We start from the raw sequence: 17,515 nt of genomic DNA, 5'->3' as shown, positions 1-17,515 counted from the left end.
TTGTTGCATTGGAAGTGTTAGCAAACTAATGTGACAGGATGGAGACGCACAGAACTGAAAAATGACTGAAAATATAATTCCATGTCAGCAGTGACTCCTGAAGGATTATTTGTCTCCGGTGACTCTCGGGAAACTTTTCTTTATGGGCTCAAAATAAAGACAGGTCTGTGTGCTCAGGGAAAGCGATCAATTAGTTTGAGACCTAGATGTAAGGAGCTGCACTCTGCTCTTGCTTCCTAAGATTTACTTCTCGAGCAACCAGGCTCTCTACCAGTATTTAAATTTGTTTCCTTTCCAAAACCCCATGTGTTTGGCTGCTTGCAGAGCCCTGTGAGAGCCCAAACTCTGCTCTGCTCCCTGGTAAGTGGACGGGCCCCAGCAAAGCCCATAACTGGGACCCTCCAAGGCTGCAGGTATAGGAACTGCCAGACAAGAGCAAATGGTGCTCAAACACAACCAGTACCAGCAGAGTGAGGGACCATTTCACCCTGGGCTGTTACAGAGTTAGGCAGAGTATGAGGAGTGAGGAATGATCCTTACCACATAACTCCTCATGTTGTTGCACTCGACTCTGCAGAAAGACCTGTGGAGCTGGAGAGTATCATCTGAGCAGTCCTGGGGATGGGTTTAATACCCACTGAGGATCCAGCTCCTTACACTTTCTTCTGGGGTCTTTCTGCTTGTTTGGTATGTTCAGGTCTGATCTTCATTCTTGTGTTTGCAGCATCGTTTTCCCCTTCACATCAGGCGAATAATTTTACCTTTAAAAAAAACAGAGTTAGAGTCGGCCTCGTGTTGTTATTTCCCAAGGTCTCCCAGGGATCTGTTTAAACTGTACTCCCAATGTTTGTCCTCTGCAGACAGGGAGGAGCAGGCTTCCCAACCACTCTTGGTACCAGGCTTGCGTGTTTATTTGCAGGCTGGTCTTTTGGTTTGAGAATAGATATAGGAGTCTGTTGACTGAGATTCAAACACCTGCTTATCTACAGATGTCCTGCAGCTTCACTCACTCACTAAATACTCTTCACCTTTGGTATACAATAAAATCAATTTTCTTAGGTGCTTACATTAAAAACATTTGCAGAATTGTGACTTTAATGACAGGGTCCCAATTACCCACTTAGAAAGCATTTTCCCCACCCTTCAGGCTATCAGGTTTTGGTTTATAGGACAATAGGGCTATATTCTGCTAGATTTTCCCAAGGTATTTAGATCTCTAGATGTGCAGGTATAAATCTAGTGAGACTTACTAAAAGTACACAATTCCCATGGAAAGTCAGGAAGAGCTGAGAACATCCCTTGGGCTTGTCTGCAAACCATACTATTGCTTATCTATCACTTTCAAATCTTATAAACCTTTGTAAATCTGGACCAGGACTGTAAACAATCTTGTTTATGTGCAATAAAAATGGATACCCCCAGAATTACAAACTGTACACTCACCCACTTACCTAAGGAATATTCACTGTATGTTTATAGTTTGTTTCTTTCATTTTTATAGCTAACACTGCACTGATAAATACAGCTGTTTAGCCAAAGTCAGTGTACTGGGGGCAGAGAGGAGATAAGCCCTGAACATTTATTGGGATTCCTGGTGCTAGACTGTATATACTGAAGTTCATTACAAAAATCATGTAAAACAGTCTCTGTAGTGTAAGGCTGGCTTTGCAAATCCTTTTAATTACATTTTCAATTGCTTGTATGTCAGGAAGGGACGAGCTGGTGCTCAGCACATCCAGCTTGTTGGGGTTTCATTCAGCCCTTCATATCACTGATAGGTTTTTCAAAAACTTGGGTCGTCTTATCTTGTCAGGGGCTGTTATTTTTTTATTCACATGACAGTTTACGAGCAACAGAAAGTATAAACTCATATTTCACCCTTAGGAAATTGCTAGGATCCTTGTGTAAAGCTCTTGAAGGGACTGACAGGGTCGTCAGGTTGTCATTTGGAGCGTTGTGTGTGCAGATGCTATCGGTTGTGTCTGTTCAGGGATGATGACTTGGTTGCTGTGTGTTTTGCTCATATGCAGGGACTGGCACCAAGGGGATGGGCTACAACCCCACCAGAAAGGACTACAAACTTGGAAAAAGATTTCATGAAAAGTCTTGTTTCCATTCTGTAACCCCCTGGGCTATTTCTGTAGAGCTTTTCCATGCTCTCCTAATGAAAACTGGTTCCCAGGAGCCCAATATTGCTGCTGAAAGCTGGGGCTTTGGTAAACACAGGAGAGAAAAAACGGGTATTGCATGAAAAAAAAAAGATAGTGATGGAAAATTTTAACAAAGCTGATTGTTTACACTTCCTTCCCCTTTTCAAAATGAAACACTTTTGAAATCAAACCTTCTTTTTTCACCAGGAGCTTTGTGAGCACATTGTTTCACCTGGTTCCAATCTAGACACTCTTGCAGCACAAAGAGCATCCGGCAAGGGAGTGGGTGAGAGTGAGCTTCCAGCACAGCAAACCTCCTGCTTTCTCAACTCCCCACCAAATCCTGTGCCTTATCATGAAGGAGAACAGAATAGATGTGACACAATACATAACATAATCCCTCCGAGGCATGGAGCAGCTTGGAAGGGTGGTGGCAAAAGGCCCTCCCTCCAGACCAGTGGTTTGGCAGCTGGAAGACACTGAAACATCTTACTCCTTGCTGATGGTTTAACAGATTGACACCAGGCAAGATGGCAACTGGGGTCCAGTCCCTGCTGAAGAAGTGGTTCTCTCAGAAGAAGCCCAGCAAAATGTGGGATGGCTCAGGATGGGTGAAGAGCACCACCATCTCCCCCAGTTCCCAAAACACCACAGGGGTTGCTGAAATGTGCAGGTGGTCCAGCAAGCAGCCCTGCAATGAAAGCTATGGAGAAGAGCAAACAAATGAACCACTGATGAGCTGTAAATCAATTGTCAGCAATGCCACCCAGGGACAGGGAAGGGGCTGTGCCTCCCCATCCCACTGCACCCACAGAGCTCCCTGTCCCAGCTGCCAAGCACCCGCCCTCGTGGCATCACTCTGCAACTCCTCCAGCAAAGGGGGCATGAAAACCAACACCAAAAGTCAAATAAGTTAAATACCCATCAACATTACAAGCCACACACCCCTCCTGGTGCAGCTCATGACCAGGAGAAGCCTGAACCCATGGTGGAAGGAGAAAAGTGCAGATAACCCAGAGATCCTCTCTCTCTATCCGAGCCGCTCCCAATCCCAGCACTTGGGACCCAAGACACTGTTCCTGCACGGCTCTGCAGTCCTCCCCACCAGTTTATCAAACTCCATCTTGAAACAATTTAGGCCTTGAACAGATTTGTTAAACAGTATAATATGAAGATCAAGGAATAAAGAGGAGGAAAGGCAAAATGAGATTAACGCTGTAGATAGCTTTTGAGTATAACTAATGCCAAATAGCCAGAGGGCAACATGTCAACAATTTAATAGGGCACAACGTAAAATAATGTTTTCAAAACAAGCACTTCATTGGATGCTTCCCCTTTGAATCAGATAAAGTGTATCACTACAGAGAGATTTGCTTTGATCTGTTCAGCAGCAGAAGGTCAAGGGTGTCTAAAGCAGCTATTCAGTGCTTGTGAGTAATAGAATTAAACGGCTCAGATCACTCAATATGTCTCTGAGCTCTCAGCATCCCCCAGATGTGGGGCTGGCCCCCAGGGTGGGAGCCAAGTCCTGTGTTCCCAGCAGGCACTTGAACTGAGTGCCGGCTAGGGTCTGCTTGTGCCACCCCGGAGCTCGCATGGGAGCAACCTCTGCTGCCCACTGAGACAGGCAGAGGTTGGAATTGCAGTCACACAGCTCAGGGACAGCCTTGTCTGGCAGAGAGACCAACCCCAGGTCGCCTATACACTCCCATCAGTTAGGCAGGGAGGTGTACAAACCTGCTGCAAGCTCTCTCAGGACTGGGGAGGAACCTGGAAGTCAGGATTTCGTACCCACCTTGGTGCGGAATGGATCACCATTTCTATCTAGGAAGCCAGGGGGTTTATCCTGCACACAGTAACTCACACTAGCTGCCAGTATAACTGGGTATTTATGAAGCCTGGTCATCAAAAGGGACCGTTACCAGGCCACAGCAGACCCTTTGTTCGGGTGCCACTTGCAGAAAGCACAGTGCCAGGACCCAGTTTCACTTGCTCTCTTAGTCCAGTGGGAGAGAAGGATGCTTTGTGGGGAGTTGCTTTCCCCTCCCCCCCTGTAAAAGGGGAGGCAAGGTTGGGGGTGGAGGCAAGCAAGAAGAAGAAGGGTTAAAACAGAGCATCAGATGTTTCTCGTGGCCACCTAACACAGCACTGCAGTACACCACAGTACTTCACTGCCTCTCTCTGCTCTCCCAGCTGTAGAATTTAAGCAGAGGACTTGTCCATCTAGAGCCCTCCTGGCAAAGGAGGTGCCACACGACATCTCCCAACCCTGGAGACTGTGGCATCAGTCTCATTCTTGGTAGGCACTCCACGCAGTAGCCTCTGCTCTCTCCCAAACCACAGGTGCAGGTTTTAAAAGCAAGATCTGGCCTTGTGAGCACCACCTGCATGAGCAGGCAGAGCCAGGCAGGAGTGATGGAAGAAGCCCTGTGCACCTCAGCCGTGGCGCTGCCAGGGCTGCAGCAGCTGCTGGAGCTGCACAGGGGCCTCTGGGGACTGCCCCTGAGAATGAAGGCAATAATAGGACTCATTTATCTTCGGGATGTCACCCTGAGAGCACGCTGCTGGCGCGGCACCGGCACGCGCTGGGTAGCTGCTCTGCTCGCTGACTGCTGGTACCCGATGGGAAAGAGCAGCCAGCACAGGGTCCCTCTGCACGTTTCCCTGTGGATCAGGTGGCTTTTGAAGAGTTATAACTTCACTCAGTTCCAAAACATTGGGACCTTCCCATTAGTTTGTTTTTCATGCCCCCGAGGGGAGAAACAGGCTCCACGCAGCCCTGTTAAGGGGTATGGGCTGCCCCCAGCTCAGCCAGGCATTTCTTCTCACTCAATTTACCTCAGACACGAGGAGTTCACCATTTCCCATGGCATTCAGGATTGCTCTCCCATCACCCACTCAGCTTTCCCTCCCACATCTCCTGACAGTTGTCCCAAATTGTCTGCCCACCTCCACGCTCCCGCAGCCCAACAGAAGCCTCTCCCAGGAACCTGCCGTCCCACAGGTCTCCAGGCCACCAAAAAGTCCATGGCTTTGTCAGGTGTTTGCCCAAACTCTGTCTTTGCTCACAGGAGCTCCCAGCCCACTGCAGCCATGCCTGGGACAAACCTTCTCTGCTCACTCATGATGCTCCTCTCAAGGTTTTGCAGCTGTTAATCAGCTTCACTTTCTCTGCTGGGCCTTGAGGAGCAGTTTGCTTTTGCAGTCTGCCATGTCTCAATTAGCTCTGTACCTCTGGCACAGGAGCATGTCACATGAGGCCATGGGGTCTCACAGCTTGTAGCTTTGGCAGGGGAAGATAAATACCTCCGCAGCACTCAGGGGTGCTTACAGCCACCCCTTCCCTGCAAGGGACCAGCTGAAGGCTCAGGACACAGAGTGGTGGGTGCCACAGAGACCCCCAAGATGAAGGCAGAGACCTCTCCTCATCCCAGCTACCAAAACAGAAAGCAAATGCAGCAGGGACAATGCTCAGATAAGACCTTCCCAGACCACATCTAACAGCAGCTCTTAATTGCAGCCCTGTTAATGAGATGCTGAAGACAGGCGGGTCTAAACCTCACTCTGCCACATATTTTAGTGCTTTCTGCAGAGCTCCCTGACAAAAGAGCCTCTGCCCTACCATTAGCCCCACAGCTGGATGGCCCCACAGCTCTGACCCTAAGGTGAGGGCAGCAAATGGGCAGGGGGAAGCATGCAGTGGCAGCTGTGCCTAGCTGTGGGCTGTGTGCTGCCAGGCAAGCTTGGGGAAGGAGAACAAATTTAGCCCTGACTCATCCAGCATAAAATTGCCATCTTCAGAGTGGGATTTGTTGGGATGCACCTGCTGTTTCTACCTCTGGGTTAACAGAGAGGGTTTGGCTACTGTGCTGACCAGGAGGGAGCATCTGAGCTGGGGCTTTGCCGGTCGCCGGCTTCCAACACGGTACCCAGGGGGTTTGTGACTGTGGCTGTGAGGGTGGGACTAGGCTCCCAGCTAATTACTGTGGCTTGTAATCAGCGAGGGCTGTGGCTAAAGGTTCCCTACCCAGAAAGCTCCCACTCGCTGCCCTGACATTTGGATGCCAATTACTGAGCTGCTGGCGCCAGGAATAGCTGTAATTGATAAGGCAGGTCAGCAGCCATTAATGGAGCTGAAATTTGGAGAAATATGGAAATGCAAGTTTGTGGAAATGTGAATATTTTGTTCCTCTCACTCTAACAGTTGGATACAACTGTGTGCTACTTACAGCTGGTTTTTTCTATTGCGGATGCCGAGGAACAAACGGATTTCCACCCAGAGGTATGTGCTCTGCAGAGAGAGGAATGAACAGGAGTGCTCTGGCTCAGCTTTCCCCACCACCATGGCAGCAGGGCTGCCAAGAAACATGCTGCTGGGTCTCCTCAATGGTTGCTCTTCCACATGCTCCTTGTCTGCTCGCTCTTCAGCAGGGTAGTGCCTACAAATGCTGTAAAGGAAGTGGGTAAAGAGCTCTTCAGAGGGACCTCACCTGAGCCAGGCAGCAGAATTCCTGAAGTATGGATGTAACCTTTTAACTTTTCACCCAGAATTCCCCTTACACAAGAGGAGGACCATTTTTACCCAGCCCTCAGCTGGGTGCCACCTTCAACAAGGACACCAGCACCCCATCACTAATTTGGGGAGAATTTAGTTTCCTGGGTGACAGGACAGACCAACAGGCGCAGGAGCACAGAACACACTCTCTACTAGCAGTTAAGGAGTAAAAGCTATTCTCTTCCTCTGCAGCCTTTCCCTCCCAGCAGTTTTGGCTCAGCCACCTCCTCCTGATGCGTGCCCTCAGCAGCGTGGCTGGCAGAGGGGAGGATGCTCACTCCACAAGCGCATCCCTGACTCCTCAGACATCACAGTGGGAAGAACCCTGGGTCAGGACTGAGCTCTGTTGGCACCAGCACTGGTTTGCTACTAGTCTTTTTTAAAATTATATATTACAAGAGAATTGCCAGAAGGCACCTGAGCTTGAAACGCTGGAAATAGATAACGGAGGTGAACTTGCCCTGCGGTGCTGGCTCAGCTGCACACCCTGGGTAGGGGGGAGGGTGTGCACAGGCCTCACCTGGCACAGGACTTCCATGGGGTGAACCCCCTGCCCACCACCATCTCCCTCTGGGCTTTCAGCAGTGGTTGCTCCCTGTGTCCCAGCTCTGGAGCTGCCGCCAGGACCACAGTGCCCTTTCCCGAGCTGAGCCTCGTTTCACCCACCTTTGATCAGCCTCACTCACCAGGACAGCACAGAGTCAGCCCAGGGCAGGCAGGTTTGGCTTTTCCCAGCCGTGCTGGTGCTCTCACATCTCACAGCTTCCCAGGTTCCAGGCGGGCTTCGGACCTTTATTCTCACAGCTGAGTTTTCCCTCCCCATCTCCCTTTGCCTGCTGCGTGCAGCATTTGGTTCATGACAGCTTAACACAAGGTCTCTGGGCACAGCCATCACACCCCAGCAGCGGCTGGCTTCCCCTGAGGAGTCACAACTGGAGCCACACAATCCCACCGCATCCCAGAGGCTGTAAGGCATTGGGGTCCATCCCATCTCACCCTAAAATCCAAATGCCAAGAACACAAGTGAAGGCAAAAGCACCGCCCTTCCCCACCCCGCACCCCCGCCCAGCAAAAAGTGTGGGGGGGGGTCCACCCTGCCGGCTCCATAGCACTTGACATGGAATGGCTTAGGCATTGCTGGCAGGGCTTTTGGGAATCACATAACAGGCTGTGCAGCTTTCACTGCAGAGCATTTCGGAAGGTGGAGGCTGGGTGGTCCAACATGCTGAGCAGGTCCCACCGGTGGCCACAGGCTTGGCACCATCTCCACCTTGGCAAGCACCCCATGGCTCAGCAGGTTGCGGGGGTGGGAGGCAGCAGGCTGAGCTTGCTTTCTGCACTGTGTCCAGCGGAGGGGATGCTTTTTGCATCCCACATGCTGGCACGGACCAGGCAGGGCAGAACCAAGCGAGTGCTGCAGCCACCCTGAGCCCACACAAACAGGATGGGTTCCATCCCCTCCCATCCCACTCTGAGATGCACAGAGGGAAGACAGCCAGGGTGGCTTTTTCCCCTCCTACAAATCAACTAGAGAGCAGACAGAGGGGAAAATCCCTCTTCTCAATTCCTGCCAGACTAACATTTTACCTGCAAAATTGAGGTAGGAGGCTTTTAAATGACTTGTAGGTGGATCTGGTTCTAGAAACAGTTCTGTTTTACAACAAGCCTCTGCTGTTTGGCGGAGGCGGGTGCAACAGCAAACAAGGAAATGGTTAAACTGCAGCCTGGGGTTTGGGCTGGCTGTGCCCAGGCTGCTGCAATGGAGGGGTGTGGGGTGTGTGGGGGGGGGCACAGCCAAACACTTATCATTAAACACCCGTTTCATCCATTTCAAGGGTGGGTTTTCTTTAAAGCTTTCATCCCGGCAGAGATGTTTGAGGAGCTAAAAATAGGCAGCAAAGTCACGTGAAAACCTCCGGATTTGAGAAATCACATAAAAGATACGAGCGTGAGTCCCTGTTTCCTTGGAAATAATAGTAGTAGTAATTCTTGAACGCAAGGTTGTGATGGGGAGATCTGAAAGGGGCCCGGAGCTCTCTGAAACACCCCCTCTGTGAACAGCCAGGGCAGTGCCTGGAGGATAAACCACCCCTGTGCTCAGCACTTCAGGGTGAGCATCTGGCCGGTCACTGGTCCCATGGGAGGACAGCCCTGCCCCACTGAGCTCCAGAGAATAGCCCAAGCCAGAGGTTCCCATGTGTGCAGGATCAGACCCAGAGATGCTGCATAGAGGGGTGGCACAGAGCTTCCCAAGGTGTCTGGTGCTGGCTGGATGAAATTTTGGTTGGAGGGTTCAGGTTGGAATGAACCCCTCGGTCACTGCACCCCGAAACTTCGGGACTGGATTTAAATTTAGACCTGCAGGTGGTCCTGGGTGGGAGGGCTGGCTCCAATTCTGGGACTTGGACACATCTGGGGATAATTTCAGGTCAGAAGCCAAACCCATGCTACAAGCCATCCATGGGGGGAGTCAGTGGGCTCAAAGGCACCAGTAAAGAGCTCTCACCCACTCACATGGAAATTGCCAACATTTAAATCTTAACATCCTCAGCCTGAGCGATTGAATGCACTGAATACACCTGGCTCCACCCAACCCCCAGGGACCTCGGTGATGCTGAGCATCATTAGGAGAGAGAAACTCAGCGAGTGACCTGCAGGATGAGACTGCCAGTGTCCCACAGCCACCGTGGGCACAGAGCCGTCCTCCAGCCACAGGAGCTGCCATGCAGGGTATGGCAGTGGTACGACAGGTCCTGCACCCATCTGTCCATCGTTCTCCATTTTTCATTACCACATTGCCAGCTTGAGCTGCATACCACCTCCTATAAATCCTCTCTAAATGAGTATCAGCATTTAATTCCTTTAAAAAAAAATCCAACAGCATCCAGATCCTGAAGCCAAATGGTCACCGGTTGGTGACGGCCAGAATGAGGGTTTCATAACCTAACCTGCCAAGTCAAAGCTTTGTGCTAAAAGACAGCGGTGCCATTCAAAATCTGCCATGAGCAGGGGTTTTGCTGGAATAATCATCGTGCCTGACGCTCCAGCAGCCCACCTCGGCCTCTCCATCGCTCCGTTTGCCAGATGCCTGCATGAGGTTTTGTTCTGGATGACCAGAAACCGAATTAGGCTGCATCCAAAGAGACGGCGCAACGTTGCTAGGCAATTACGCCTGGCTGAGAGAAGCTGACAGTCAGAGCAAGTTACTGATCTGCCAGGATGCAGCGATAAGGTTATCTAATTCTGCATATGTGACTTGTGTATTGTTTGTGTTAAACGGGACTCCAGCCTCTCAGGTCAAGGGGACTTTGGCTCAACTCTGAAACTGATGGAGCTGGGGACGGGGGGTGGGATGGGGTTGCCAGTGTGGCCATTGGGCAGTGTCCACAATGAAAAACAAATGGAGGCTCCAAAATCAGGTCCCACTACTAAGATAAATATATATATATATATATATATATAAAGTTTTAAAAAGAACCTCCACCTCTGATGTAAAGTGAATTGCTTTCCTGGCAGGGAAAATGGCTGTTCCTCCCACCAAGGCAGCACCATTTGAACAAAATCTTTGTTCTGCCCACCAGCAGATCCTGCCTGTGACCTGCAACAGTGGATGTGATGCCTTTCCCCAGCCTGCTGGTGGTCCTCGCCTGGCTGTGCCAGCACTGCATCCCACAGCAGCATGGTGGGACAGTCACCTGCCGCTGGCTGGGAGATGCTACAGGTTAATTAGCACTTACTCATTAAGGCTGGTGCCAGGGGCCTTTGCAGGGAGCAGCAGGGAAATGAAAGCAGCTGCAGCTGTCAGGGCTGAAAGCAGGTAAAGCAGGAGGGGACCAAGTTGTGGGTATTCCAGCTGTGATTCAGGGAGATCTCACTTTGAATTTTACCTATCATTAATGAAATTAGACTACCCAAGTAACTGAGCTTGGAGGCTTTGACATCCATGTCTGCTTTGGCCCAGACTGGCTGGGGACTGCACAGAATTTCAGCCTTGAATCCAGTCAGTGCCAGACACAGGAGTGAGGCAGAAGATGCTGCTCAGGGAGGGGACGTTAAAGGACGTTAAAGGAGCGCCTTGGCAAGCTGCGACGCACCGGAGCCCAGAGCACGTGCTCACCTGCAGGCATGCAAGCTGTGCTCCTGGTTCCAGCGGCTGTGCTGATGCTTTCAGGATCCCAGGGGACTGCAGAGATGTTCTTTCAACAAGTTCTTCCAGGGCTGGGGCAGGCGAGTGGCTGTGGCACTGCGGCAACCAGTCTGTGCTCCGGGAGCCGTGGGGAAGGCAACTCGGGTCCTAATTCATTGCCTCTCGTTGTACAGAGCACATCCAGCTTCCTCAGAGGCCCCAGCTGTGAGGACAGGAAAATCTGGATGCACACATAATATACTTTTAAGCAACATACCTCATCTTGTGCCCTTTCTGGGTGAGGAAATTTTGACACTGGTGCCTAGGAGGAGAGGATGCAAAGCGCTGCCTTGACACCGCCTGGAAAGCTGAAGCGTGCTCCTGTGCCAAGACAGCAGAGGAGCGAGCTCTCAAGCATCCCACCAGCAGAACGTGCGTGCCCACACAGCATTCAAGGTTTTGGGGGAGCTGAGCAGCATCTCACTTTCTGCTCCAGACTTCAGGCAGAACGACAGAGGCCCCCAACTGCTGAGGAAGCAGGAATGTGCTGCTCGCTGCCTTGCAGGATCTTGGCTTATAACAGCAATTGGCGCAGAGTCATCCTTATCAGCTAGCACATTAATCTTAATTAACAGATCGACAGCAACAGTTCCTCCCCGCAGCTCCCCTGAGCATTCCCAGCCGTTGCTGCATCGCTCCAGCATCAGCGCAGTTCCCGCCGCGGGGAAGAAGGCCAAAACCTTGCACAGAACTGGAGCGGCTCCGCTGGCTCCAGCCCCTCCAACAGCATTCCCAGGAAACCCAGCAGTACCCAGCTGAGAGCCCAGGAGCCCAGAGCACAGCCATCATAGCTGGGACCAGGGCCAGGAGCATCCCCTCCATCTCAGCATCCCAGGTCTCAGTTTTGGCTGGCACCCACCATGCCTGAGCTGCCTCATCCACTTTGCCCTGGGGCAGACCCCAGAGAGGAAGGGTTCCCCCATGTTTGTGTGTTTCTTGAAAGGAGGTTTTTAAAAAGAAAAATTAAAAAAACACACAAAACCCCAACCCAAACCAGATGATCTATGAAAACGTGGGAAGAGCGCTCTAAATCAAACCCGAACAGCAGGGCCCCTCTCACCTTCTGCTCCCTGCTGCTATCAGGGAAGCTGGAAAACCGGTGCTGGCTGTGATGGATTCACACCATTGTGCCTCAAGCTGATCTGCTCCTCAGGCACGAACAGCACGAAGGGCTGAGACCTCCAGTGAGCAGGGACCCAGGTTTAAGGGGGACCACAAACCCCACGTCCCTGCTGCTAGCTGGAGTCACAGGGATGTGTGGACTCCTGGACTACAGCCACTGAGCAGGACAGGTCCAGCCTGAGTCCAAATGGGCAAAGGCTCTAACTGGGTGCAGTAGAGATGCAATGAAACGACTGAGGCTCTGCTGCAGGTGAGGAAAGTAACAACCCCCACTGCCCTGGTGTGAATGTAGGTCATTCCTGCCAGGTAATTAAAGGGCACAGGGACAGCATCCATCACACCCTGTCCAAGCACTGCCCAGGTCAGATGCAAAGCTCTGCATCTGGGCTGGACCCAGGCACGCCACAGCTAAAGGAAGCGGTGAAGCAGCACATGTGTCCCAGAGCAGCAGGAAAGGTTACCCTGGGGCTGGGCAGCAGTGGATGCTGGTATACGGCTGCAGCAGCAACCCCAGAGGACTGAAATCATGACTGTAGAGATCAGCAGAGCGAGCCTCCTGAATAAACACTGTTAATTACCTAATGAAAGCACCCCCAGATGGTGTGTGGCCTCTCTATAGCCCTCACCCCCCTCCTTTTGGATGTCACCACATCAAACCCTTGTGTGCAGCAGCAGCAGGGATCAGGGATGTGTTGCTTACCAAGGGCAGATGGGGGGTCATTTTGCCTCCTTGCTTCTTGGCACAGGGCTGGAGCCAAGCCTGGAGCATCAGAAAGATGTCCCACACACCCTGCTGGGTTTGCTGGCTACACCAGGGGTAGGCAGGGCCACAGGGACAAGCAGAGAAGGTGGCTTTGTTGGAGGGTAACACAGACTCTGCCACATTGCTTTCAACCACTCATCATTCCCCATTTTCCTCTTGGCAGCCCAAGGCAGGGCTGAGAACTGGAGCCAGATCACACTGGAAGAGTCACGTTACGGGACGTTGCTTTGGCTCAGCAGTCAGGAGGCAGCCAGGAGGTACAACGAGGGGATGAAGGCTCCAGACATGCCATGGGGTCCCTGTGGGGTAGGTGAGGATGACCTGGAGGGGTTAAATTGGAAGCTTAGACCCAAGATTAATGAGCTGGCACAAAGGAGTGGCAGATCAGAAACCCCAGGGGAGTAAGATGCTCCTGCATCCTGGTACCAGGCTGGCAGCACACCCAGACAAGCCTTGCAGCTCAGCTGCACCAACAGCCCTGAATTCCTTCAGCACCCAAGTCCTTGAATAGGGAAAGTGTTTTAGTTCACCTTATGCTGATTGTTTTGGTAAAAGAACCCCACGTGCTCACCCTTTAAGACAATTTGCCACCAAACAAGGATCTCATTTTCTCACAGCACAGTTTCAGGTCCAAATATTTTGAGAATACAAACCTGAAGTTCAACAACTCCACTTGTGCAGACGCCACCTGAAAAGCAGCCTGGCTTTCAGCAGTTCCTGTCAGGGGATGCTCAGCATTTGCAGAAGTTAGACCACCACAGGTCAAAGAGGTTAGCCCCAGGCGCTGACTTCTGAAAGCACTGACCTAAGTGTTTTCCCCAACGTAGGAGGGGGAAAACACACCTCTCAGCTGAAATACCAAGGCTTTAAAAATTAGCTGCTGTTCATGTGCAGTAGCTCTTGTTATTAAAAACTTCATAAAAGTTTTACTGTGCTGACTTAGGGTACACGTAAAGAACCCAGCTTGCCTTGACAGACCATAAAGGAACTTTTATGACCTATTGGGTCAATGATTTGTGAAGGAGGATTTATGCTGCTGCCCAGGGCTGGGATGCACTGCTGCAGGAGGAACACAGCAGAACAGTGTGCAGGCCTGAGAGGTGAACCTGCTGCAGTTTGGCTGGGTACACAACGTGGACATCGACATCCAGCATCGCTATGTGTATCAGCACACCTGCTAGCTTTATAGGTCATGTTAACTCAGATTACAAGCTGAGTGGAGTTAACTGACTGAACTTTATTATTTTGGGGTTGTCAGTGAAGTTTTAAGATAAAAGCTCACCTGTGCATCCGTTCAGTTGTCCTTGAAACCTGGTCTGATTCCCCAGCATCATGATCACTTTAATTTCTGTTGCAAGGTGTCAGTAAAACGTCAGTTCACTGCCCAAGGTTCAGTCTTGGAGTAACTCAAGGAAGAGGAAGACCTGACTCAGTGAATCAAGATCAGCTTGGAGTGATGCTGCCAGATCTGTTCAGGACAGATGAAATGATTCAAAAGCAAGCCCTGCCATGCTGGCAGGCTGGTATCAGCATCAGGGCTTCTTTACCTGTATAAAGCACCAGCATCTGTAGGCACACAGGTGCACAAAGGCAGAGCACCACAGCTGCAAGCAAAGCACTAGTGAAATCCAAACGTGGTGCTCCTCCAGCCTTAGGGACTGGCCAGAGTGGCCCAGGCCCTCCTGTGAGTGACCAAAGCTGCTTGGAAAAGGGATTGAACCCAAGCGCTCCCCTCCTGGGGTGGCACAGGGCCACACAGCCGCTGCTCTTCCTCCCTGGCTTGCACAGCTTGTGGCACCCTGGTCCTCTCTGTGGGTTTTAGCCATCCAAATGCATTGGTAGGGTTGGAGCCACCCCCTGGGACAGTAACCCAGGGGACCAGACCCCGTCCCTGCCGAGGACACGCTGGGCTGGTGCCAGAGATCCCCCCACCCCTGCAGAGGAGGGAGCAGGATGATGCCTGGCAGACGCTGATGCCTGGGGAGCTGCGCTCCAGAGCCCAGTGCCTGTGGGAGGGAGGCAGCAGCCTGGAAAGATCAAATGCTCTGAAGGTTTCTCTCCTGAGTGCTGGTGTGGGCTGAAAGGCAAACTCATCTCTGAAGTGCTGGAGGGCTCTCGCAGCCCTGGCTGCAGGCTGAAGGGTCTCCGAAGGATAAGGATCTCCTCCAGCCTCTGCTCACCCAGGTGGGCATCCTTGTCACCGCAGAGATGCTCGTTAAAGTCAAACATGCAAAGCTGGCTGGGACCCCCCAAGCCTCCTCTGAGGAGCACCACCCAGCCTGCTCCTCCCCTCATGAGCACAGTTATGCTCTACAGCCTCCCCTCCCCAAAACCCTTTCCCTTTGGTCCTCAACATCCAGATGGATTGAGCTGGATTTGCTGCACACGTGGCAACCAAACGAGATGGTTCCTTTGGCAACAACAATGAACACTCCCATCAAAATTTGCTTTCTGTCTCCTGCAGCCTGAGCAGCCCAGGTAACACGGGCTGGGAAGCAGAGGAACTGTGAGCATCTGATTTGAATTACTGCCTCTGATAGGAATCAGACATGCACTCCAGCATGTCTGCTGCACGTTTATTTATTTATTTGGGGGCTGATTGATTTAAAGACTCCCTATTGCCCAGGCAGCAGCATGGCACAATAATTCACTTGATCTCTGATTTATATTTCATGTTCAAGTGAAGCAGGATGCTTCTGCCCAGCACAAGACTAAGCTGTGTATGCCAAAACTGTGCTCTGCAGCTCTGGAGAACCCAAGCATGCAGAGAAGTAAAAGCCAAGGCTGCAGGAGGGAATAAGCACAAGGCAAAGGCCCCATTAAGCATCCAAACCTGCACAGCCAGGTTCACAAACTGAAATGGGGACTCAGGACCCTGATCCCTATTTGTGCCCTCACATCCTCTCCCAGTCCAAAGCTGTGCTTCCCAGGCTGGGTCCATCCCACCTCACCCTCTGCCCAAACAGCTCCCATTGCCCTGCAGAATCACAGAACTTTAGGAGTTGGAAGGGACCTTGAAAGATCACCTAGTCCAACCTCCCTACCAGAGCAGGATCACCCAGACTAAGTCACACAGCAAAGCATCCAGGCAGGTTTGAATGTCTCCAGAGAAGGAGACTCCACAACCTCTCTGGGAAGCCTGTCCCAGGGCTCTGTCATCCTTGCAGTGATAAAGTTCCTCCTCACATTCACATGGAACTTCCTCTGCTCCAGCTGTACCCGCTGCCCCTTGTCCTGTCGCTGCCACCCCTGAGAAGAGCCTGGCTCCACCCTCCTGACTCTCATCCTTTACATATTTATAAACATTATAAACACAGGTCCAACAGCAGCCCAGCAGTCAGCAGTGTCCACCCTTGAGCTCTCCAGTGTTATGCTGGAAAGTTTTGGGCCTTTTGTAGCTAAGGAGCAGAAAGCTCAAGGGCTAAGGCAAACCCCATGAGACCTACAGAGGTTTCCTATGACCCTGGCTGTGGGGGATGAGATAATTGCACCTAATCAAGTCCCTCTGCACTTCTGTCTTCCATATGGGGAAGGGATCAAAGTGCTCCCCACCGTACTGCAAAGGCAGGCAGGTGAGACAAGAGGGATCTCCTAGTCTCCTCCTCCTGGGATGGGGGTGAGGGGGTGTGCATCAACCAGAACCCCAACTTTCCCCCTGCCAACATCAGAGCCCCCTCAGAGACATCCCCAGATACCCACGGCTCCAAGCAGAGAGGCAGGAGCCTGTGAGCTCCGGAGGAGAAAGAGCTGGCAGCATCCCCCAGCTGGTCCCATCACCCACAGGGTGCCAGGGGGCTGCAGGCACCTCCAGGCACTTTGTTACCACGCCGGTGGTATTAAAAATAGACGTGAGCTATTTCAAACGCTTCTCCCTCCTTTTTACAGGAATAGTTACACGGAGCAGAGTTAAGATCTGCTATTCTCTGCTCTGCTTCCCACTTGGAAATACCCTCTAGAATTTAAGGAGGATAAAAATAGGAGCGTTCAGTGAGGAATGGGAGCGAGCTTCTTCAGAAGGCACCGCAATCACACCGAGCCCGAGCCCGTAGCCGCTGTGAACAGCGCTGCCAGCTGATCTCCTTCAAAGTATTGTTGAATGAGGTCTTCGCCTCATAATTTAAAGGGATGAAGTCCTTTCCTAAGGTTGTGAAGATTTGGGCTTTCCAGATCTATTATTTTATATTAACTTCTCCTGAACAGCCTAATTAGACAAGGGGGCAAGGACTGTTCTCTCCTTCCCCCATTATCCGGGGCCCTTTCTCCCCCGTAACAGATCTTTTTGTGTGCTGCAGGAAAGATTTATCAACTGCCTTTATAGCCCTCCCTGCACTAAATCACCCCCCTAATGGATAGCCTGAGGTAAGAGCACCACTGTTTATTTTATTTTATTTTTTTAAAATCCATTTAATAGCACAGTTACAAGCACACGGAGCTGGCAGGCTGAGCCTCCCCCTCCTCCCCGGACATCACAGTTTTAAGACTCCCCAGTGGCATTACTTACACCAGCCAAAAATCACAAATGCAGCTCGTGAAAGCCTCAGCAGGAGCATCTCAAGGTCCAAGTGCTCGTGGCAACACGGAGAGGGGTGGAGTGGGGAGGCAGCTGCCCCTGCTCACCCCCTGCTCTGGGGGTGGGGTGGGGATTCACAGTCACATCGCCAGTTCCCAACTCACTGTCCCTGCAGGAATAGATGCTTTCCATCTTTGCCAACGACTTGGAAATCACCCAAATGCAGAGA

Source organism: Gallinula chloropus (genome assembly GCF_964237585.1).
Source record: "Gallinula chloropus genome assembly, chromosome: 12".
Classification (NCBI taxonomy): Eukaryota; Metazoa; Chordata; class Aves; order Gruiformes; family Rallidae; genus Gallinula; species Gallinula chloropus.
The sequence above is the reverse complement of the archived record's forward strand: the minus strand, read 5'-3'. Positions refer to the sequence as shown.